Here is a 9,119-nt window from a genome sequence, read left to right as displayed (position 1 = left end):
GAATCTAAAAATCTCATCTCCACAGTTTCATTTGTTCCCGGAATGAATACTCGCTTGCTGACACTGATGTACCTTTCTTCATTCTCTGCTAGAATATTTATTTTTTGTCTATCATATCCAAGATTCCGAATTAAGAGATGGAAATCGTAACCGCTGCCATTATGAAGGTATATGGGGACAAACGTAGGTTTTTGGATCTTTAGATTACACGTGTTACAGATTCCACCGATGTAGTTTCCGGTGAAGTGATTATGGTGAAATACTTTCCGGTTCTCGTCGGTGAAACGTTGATCGCACACCGGACACGTTTCAATGTTATTGTGAGATTGAAGTTCATCGCTGGATAATGGAAGCATTGGTTTCGATTCGCGTAAGAGGCTGCCAATGGTCTCAACCTCTTCAACCATCTTTTCAAAAAAATGTTTGATTACGTCTGGTCCTCGGTAAACATACGGTTCATCTATCCTATCCTGTCGCACGACAACATATCCGAAACTCGAGGCTTCGTGCAACTGATACGCTGTTGTGGATGAAAGTTCGGGGTCTAGTTCGCAATACGACAACGGTTTGAGAAAAGACTCACAATCAGCAATGATGATTGCAGGATGTTCGAACAATGCCTTATGCATCCTAAATTCTTCGACCTCTTTTGATTTCGGCATCAACGTGCAAGTCGGTCTGTTGTCACCGCAGTAAATTTTATGTTCGGCAAGTTTCTCGATAGCAATCTGACGTCTGGTGTAATTTCGATAATCGACTTGTTTTTTATCGTTGAACGTGGTTAGGCATCTCGGGCAAACTTCGATGTTGTTTGCATACTTGGTAGTTTGACTTCTAACCAAACGTGATAGAGAACAAATTAGCGTGTAATGATGAACATCCTCGTTTGAAATGAGAAGGAGATTTATTGCACGAGCATCGTCATCGTCGACATCGCTTATCCTGACGGGATGCACGAGATATTTATCTGACGTGAATTAATATACATTAATAGCGATGCGTTTTCCTGCACGATTTTCGAACTTTGTTATATCCGACAATGTCACCGGGTATTCGATGCCAGACATTACACTTTCAAATTCGGACTCGTATTGTTTGTAATGTCCAACCCACTGTGGATTATTTTTGCAATAAACAGGATGCAGTGCAGCCAATATACACCAGAGGAAACACATGTTATCGCTGTTCTGTATATTTAACACAGCTCTCTTGTGTTGAATGTTCGGTGGAAGAGGAACGTAGCTGGAAGCGCGAAGAGGCGAGAATCGGTTCACGTAAACGGTTAACGTGTGAGGACTTCCACACAGAGACCATCCCGACCCTTTAGCCTCGAAACCGTCATGTTTCTTAACCAGCTCGTTGGAAACTTTATAATAGAAGTTGTCCAAATTTTCGACGTCAGCAAAATAAAGAGTCTGGTTTTTTGTACGATGATAAAAAATACTCGTTGTGCCATCAACTTTCTCGTATTCAGAAAACAGAACAACGTATACTTTTATAGAGTTGTTTTCAAGTTTATCTTTCAAAATATTTAGTACAGGTGTTTTCGTTTCATCCAAGAAACTAAGGATGTCACGGCCTGGTTCTGACTTAATTGAAAAATCCAGGAGTTGGTCGTTGAATGCAGATCTAATTGGTTTGCGTTCATTGGATAATTTAATTTGCTTGGAAGTGGAAGCTTCCGTTTCTGCATTATCGATTTTCCTTTTCGATGCTTGTCCGGTCGATGGTTTGCAAATTTTGAGGTGTTTACTTAAATTTGCAATGCTGATCATCTTTCCACATCGAGCACAAGACTTAGAAGGTAAGGAACGATTAATTCTCGAAATTGTTTCGCTACATCTTGCCCTGTGCTTGCTAATATTACTTTTAGATATTAATTTTTTGCAAGTAACACATTCGATCAAACTGGTGGATTCCATTATGCTTTCTCAGATCACACAAACAAAAAAAAATAATTTCCAGGTATGTTATTTTATATGGAATTTCTCGGGGTGATTACAAAACTCAAAAAAATTCAATCTATACTGTGAATACAATTTTCAAGTATGTTATTTTATATAGAATTTCTTGGGGTGATTACAAAAACTCAAAAAAAAAAATTCAATCTATACTGTGAATAGAATTTCAGGTATGTTATTTTATATAGAATTTCTCGGGGGAACAGATCGTCACGAGCATCGTCTGGCCCACGGCGAAGGCTTACTTGGAGTTTGTGGAAAGGCACGCAACGCAATTCGATCTGGGGAGGAAGCTCGATCTGTCCGCTCCCACAGCTGGTTAGTTTCAAGAGCGATTGCATCAACGCTCTAGCTTGGCGTCACACGTTTTCGAGAAGGTTTTCGGAAAGGATCCGGCCAGGTACCTGCGAACGATTTTTCCGAATACCGTCTGCGACAGCCACGTTCTGAACGAATTTACGTGGACGACCAAGCATCGTTTCCACACGCATTACTTTCTAGGCTGGGGTCTGATCTATCGATTCTGCTGCATCATCCCGACGTTCTTCATCATACATTGCAACATCAATTACCTGGTGCTGCATTATACGGTTCTGGAAAACAAGTTGAACGTCCTGAAAGATTTGTACCAGGACGTGACCGAAACTGACGCGTTCAAAACTCAATTTCTGCGCCTCCTGAGGACAGAAAAAAGAATATCGACCCAGTATAAAAACTTCGAACGAACGATCCTGCCGGATAATTTTCGTTTCCACCAGATCGTTGAGGGTTGTGGCAGCAGCAGCGATCAACAGCACAACGTGTGGTCTTGGGCCACGTACATCGATTCTCTCAACCAGGACGCGAGCAAAGAACGCTACTTCCCCAAAAAGGATTCCGCATTCGTTCGGGAGCGCATCGAGCGCGTGAACTGGGTAAAGATCCCCTCGCCGTGGGTCGACGTCGTGCGAACGCTCTTTTCTTATTTTCACATGAAAGATGATCGCAATTTCGGAGCCAGGCGATTATTTGGAATCGAGGCAAACAGCAACACTACCGTTAAAGCGGTCGTTTCCCCGAAGTTAGGATTCAGCTTGATCCTCGACCAGATAGACCAGCAGGAGATCCTTGTTACGGATCGTGCACAAATCTCAAATAGGTTAATCGCGACTATTACCACAATCCACTTTTATCCCGTCTCGATACGCTAAACACATTGCCCCTAAAACTAAAAAACGACCGAGATAGAACTTGACTAGTTAGTTTGTATCTCGGCTAAAACACTAGTCAAATTCGATTCTCGTATAACACTTGTTAGATAAAAAAAATGCAATACTTACAACGTGCATCTGCATGATGATTCTTCTCTTTCTCAAACGTAAAATCACACAGCAGCAAACACAACAGAAATATAACAAAACTCTGATGACAAGTTCAGATTTCAGAGTTAATATACCCCCAAAACCACTGCCAAAAGTTGGAGGCCTCTTAAAGCTACCCTTACTTTCCACATTGGAAAAAAAAAAATCTCAGCTCAGAGAAAATAAAAGTTTGTACCTTTAAATTCACGCTGATTGGGGTCGCTAACTCTTGACACCCGAATTTAAAATCCGCAGCATCTCTTTACATTTCTAACATCCACCCGCCTTGAATTATATCACCTAAATTTCCTGTCCTTTTAACTTCAAATCCTTTTTTCTAGTCGAAATTCTCTACCTGCCTTGCCGATTGCTATCTTACTGCCCATATCGACCACACACACTGACTTTTCTGCTTACAGGGAGACTTTTATAATTATCATATTACGATCTCTTGTATTTTTTCAAGGGACACAATCACCCCGTGATACATTTTCATTTCTACCTAAAAGCTCTTCGTATATCTAACCAATTAATTTTTCCCCAAAATGACTTGTCTTTTATTTGTCTCGTCACAAAAACACAGAAATTACGCATTAATATGGAAGGAATTGAGATGTAATACTCTCGGCGATTGTCACGATTCGTATCTCAAATTAGACGTAACAATACTTCCTGATGTTTTCCAAGTATTGAGAAAAACAGCATTAAATGTTTATAAATTATATACAGCATACTTCTACAGTCTTCCTGGTTTGGCGTGATCTGCCATGTTGCTCCAGACAAGGATCAAGTTGGAATTGATATCGGAGGTTTAACATATTACTTTTTATAGAAAGGGGGATACGTGGGAGATGGTACAATGTTAGCAGAGATACGCAAAGGCAAACAATCTTCACATATCTGAGAATCAATACGATGCAAATCGACCATCGAATTACATATTTTACGCTGACGTAAACAATCTCTACGGGTTCGCAATGATACAAAAACTTCCATACGGAGGATTCGAGTGGCTGGATCCTATTTCAATTGATATTAATCGTTTCGACGATCGTGAATTTGGTCTGTTCATTTAGGTGGACATTGAATTTCCAAATACCTTGCGTGCTTCTTTTTCCGATTTTCCAGAAGTTAAATGTCCACCTGATTCTAATCAAAGCAAGCTTTTGTTAACTCTGAGAGAGAAAAGAGATATATGTCATTCACTACAAGAATCTCCAGTTTTTGATTGGGAAGGGTGTTCAGGTAGTAAATGTGAGAAGAATTCTCAAGATCAAACATTCTCCATGGTTAAAATCTTATATTGAGACACAGAACAGCTTCAGAATTAGATAAAGATTTTGATAAACTAATGAATAATGCCGTTTATGGAAAGACGATGGAGAACGTCAGAAAGCATGTAGACATAAAAATGGTTTCAGATAAAAATAAATGTGGAAAATTAGTATCTGATCCTAGATTCAAATCGCGAAAAATTTACAACGAGAATTTAGCACTATTTAATCTAGATAAAAAATTAAAAAAATTCAGAAATCCTATTTACGTTAGCGCAACGGTTCTCGACTTGTCAAAATTGTACATGTTCGAAATTCACTATATTATTATCAAACCTTTCTATAATGATAAGCTGTCAATTTTGTACATTAACACTGATAGTTTTATTTATGACATAAAAACATCTAACCTCTACGAACATCTTAAACATCCTTCCATGCTTTGGTATTTCGACACTTCTTCCTATCCTCAACCCAACAGATTTGGAATTTCTTCCCGCAACAAGAAGGTTCTTGGCAAATTGAAAGATGAGTGTAACGGTGATATTATAGTTGAGTTCGCTGGTTTGCGTTCGAAGATGTGTATATTCAGAACAGAGAGCAGCGTCACGAAGAAAGCAAAAGGAACGTGCAAAGATACTGTGGAAACAAACTAACATTCCAGGATTATATTTGTTGCCTTTCTTCACAGTCGAGGATACTTCGAGAGGTTAATAGAATACAAAGCTCAAACCATGAGATTACACCGAATAAAAGAAAATGTAGCCCTGGATCCACATGACGACAAGAGGTGTATTCTCGAGTGTGGAATCCTTACTTTGCCTTGGGGGCACTTTAGTTTAGAAGTTAATAATAATTGCACTCAACACATGTGAAGAAAAATAAACCTAACATCAAACTAAAATTTCGAAAATAACAAAAAAATCTGCACGTAGTTTAATTTTTTATATATTATTCTCTCATATTAAAATTTTTCTATCACTCTTTCATTTTTTACATCATAAATATATGATTTCTCCATAATTAAAATTGAACTGCATATTTTATTTTCAAGTAGTTTCATGAAATTCACATATCAATTCAATATTAGTTCGATCATTTATAACTACCAATTTTCTTTTGATGAATTGCTTAAAAACATTGGTCTGTGAATTATGAACTCAGCTGGATTATAATACATGTCTATGCTACCTTCAGTTACCCTTTTAAATGCATTATAAGCTTCATATAATTTTAAATAATCTTGTTCTGCAATATATAAATTGTAATTTTTACGTTTAAATACTTCATTTCTGCCATTCTTCAGATACGCATTTTTAACTTTACAATTATCAAACTGGCTGCTATTGCTTTCCTGATTGTCATCTCTACCTGTTTGAAACAGCAAAGCTACAAACTCTGGCACGTCGTATTGCAATGATTCGAACTCATTAGTAAGGTCAAATTCAAACAATTTACCCTCCCCAGGCTTCTGAATGCATTGATAAATATAAAATGGAATCGGAAATTGGGAATTTTTCAAAATTTTGGATTTCTATTTGAGAGCATAATTCGATTCATATTCAACTATAGGCATTCGCAACTCCATAGACTGGATCACACATTTCGCAGCTTCGGGTAAACTAGCCTCATTAGCTGTTCCATCTGCATTTAAAGTTTTGTATCTCATGATAGCATTATGATCATTGGGTGCTCTGCGAAACATGACACTCAAACCACCTTTCCACATAATTTCTTTATGATCAGAGAAAAATCCAAATAGCAATCTCATGGGGAACAGTACTGTGTGACTTTATACTTGAATTTTTGTTCCAGCTTCGAACCGACCAACTTTATGATATGCACTCTCTGATTTGGACAGTTTTAATGTCCCTACTGTAGTGGATGTAATTCCAGGGCAATCAATCCTGTCAATCACTGTACCATGCTTTCTGACTTCAATTTGAGAGAATAAGAATGGAACAAAATAATCTATAAGTTTTACATTAGCCCCGGGGAGGGGATATTCTTCACCATTACTTGGTTTACAATATCAAATTTTATATACAGATCAGATCTATGTGGATGAATGAACCCGTCCCCTACCGTGATGTAATACTGTATTTCTTTATTGGGCAGATTCAAATTTGCAAGTGTCCTGCTGTTTGGAGGGAAGGACTGTAATTCATAACTCTCGATATTTTCCATATTGGTATTTATTTATATATTTTAATATTAATTTCTATTATCGCAGTGCTATTAGCACCGGAAAAATCGATGATCTCATTTTTCTCATTCGTAATTGTTATCTCTATGTCATTAAATTTATCAATAGAAACAGGGATATAGACTGGTCGGATTGGGGAATAGAAGATAGGTTCAATAAATTCCGAATTCAGTTTAAATTTTGCAATGAAACCTGTCTCCTTGTGACTGCCAATCGAATTTTCTTCTGCTTTAATAATCATACTTTGGCAATGTTACTGTGAATATTCAATGTCTCAATAGCTAAGAATTTTGTATACATGCCTAACACCTGCTTCTAATTTGCTATTGTTTTCAAATCCTAAAAGTTCTCCCATGGTATATAAGTCCACTATTTCATTGGTATTTACAATCTACTCTGTGTGTTACCGAATTTTGAGAAAGCAAGACAGTGGTTGGAAGTTCAAATTGTAAAGTAGATAAGTTATACTGTCCAGGACGAATAATTATTTTTTCATTACCTACTAATATTGCATTGTTGTATTTAGTTACATTCGACATCAGATACATATTGTAGAATGCTCTCAGAGCTATGGATTTTGGATAGATAATATCATTGTGAAGATGTAGTTTCAAAACCGAAGTCTCGCTGGAGAGATGAAAAATTCCCATTATTAATATATAATACAGCATTTTGAAAATCTTTTAATTTGATGTTTGGTATTTTATTTAAAATTCTGAGCATCGTAATGCAAACATGGCCACATATAATTTGATCGAAATCTTGAATACGATCGTCGTTGTAATAAATTTTAACATGTTTCAAGTAACGAATTAATTCTGTAGGGGGTACCCCTCCGAAAGAATCGAAAATAAAATCATTGTCATTTTGTTTATTATAGCATATCCAGTGAGTACCAACGGTTTCGGACTTGTCCAAATTCACCAAGCCACATTCTCGAGAGTGATGAGTACCTTTAGGGAGAGAATCAGAAATGAAAACCCTCCTGATGTGTTTAATTTTAAATATTTTAATTAAAGATTCGATGTCTTGGTTCGTGAGTTCTTCTACTTTTTTTTAATTTTCTGAGTGCTCTAGACTTCAGACCTTTGCCTATTTTTTTTCTCCATGGAAAGATTATGACGCTTTTGCTCTTCTAGTTCTGCCTTATTCTTCTTCGAATCAATCACAGTTTTGTTTATAGCCGCACTACCCCCAGCCAAGCTCCCAATTGCCCCCAATGCAGCCATGATATCTGGAATGCTGAATATGAATCCTCCACTGTGTGTTTTCTTTCTTGTATTTTGCAATCTTTTTAATTGTGGCGTACTGAGTAATAATTTCATTCCGTTCTCTTTGACTATACATTGCCTCTTCTTATCTTGTTGTTTTTTTAGTTAAATTCGAATTAAGTTTTAAATTTTTAAGATCGTGATACGGTATTTGGAACACAACTCCTTTTGGTTTCATGTTGTTGTTTTTTTATTATTATTTTTCAGTGTATTTATATTACAAACCCCACCCCAATTTTTGTTTTGTATTCATAGCAATAGCTGTACCAAACGCTGTTATTTTTTCACCCAATGATGCATCTCTGCTTGTTAATGTTTCAAAAGCTGCCTCTTCCAATTTTTGACCAGCCACATGACGATCATTCAGATCGTTGTGTGTGTTGTAAGCAATATCATGTTCTTTGCAAGCTGCATCCAGAGGATTAATACCCCTGTCCCCTCTTTCTATTCGTTTTTCAAGTTTTGTACCTGGACCAGAATATTGGTAACCAGGTACGTGTAACTCGAACGGAAGTTTGTTAATAATATCATTCACTAAACCTCGAAACACTGATATATTCCAGAATTTAGGAGGTAAAGTATTGATAATTTTAATTAAGTATCCTATACCTTTAGGATCGTTTACAATAAAATTAGGTAATTTGTCACTAATCATGTTTACAATACCCATTTTCTCATTATGGAACTTATTCTTCCCAGCATTTACCTCTCCTGCTATAACAAGCAACCTATCTATAAATTTTCTCACATCGTTTATCCATACAAATTCCTTAGGTAGAGTATTGTATTGTTTTATACCACTATCGGTTTTTAGTTGTTTCCAATCAGATGTTTGTATTTATCCCCGCTGCTCGATTTTACACGCTTTTGACTAGCATCGTTATTTTGGTACAAAGCATCAGAGAGTGTCAAGATTTCAGAGTAACTTGGATAATCATCTTCTGTAAAATTTTTTGGTTGCTTTTTGGTAGCCCTACGGTACCAGGATATCTAGACCAGCTGTTTCTCCCACAAAAATTAATTTTTATGTTGTCCCCTTCGAATGTAATTAGATTTGCCAAATTTCC

The sequence above is a fragment of the Lepisma saccharinum genome, chromosome 22 (genome assembly GCF_977018435.1).
Source record: "Lepisma saccharinum chromosome 22, izLepSacc3.1, whole genome shotgun sequence".
NCBI classification, from domain to species: domain Eukaryota; kingdom Metazoa; phylum Arthropoda; class Insecta; order Zygentoma; family Lepismatidae; genus Lepisma; species Lepisma saccharinum.
Note: the sequence above shows the minus strand (reverse complement) of the source record.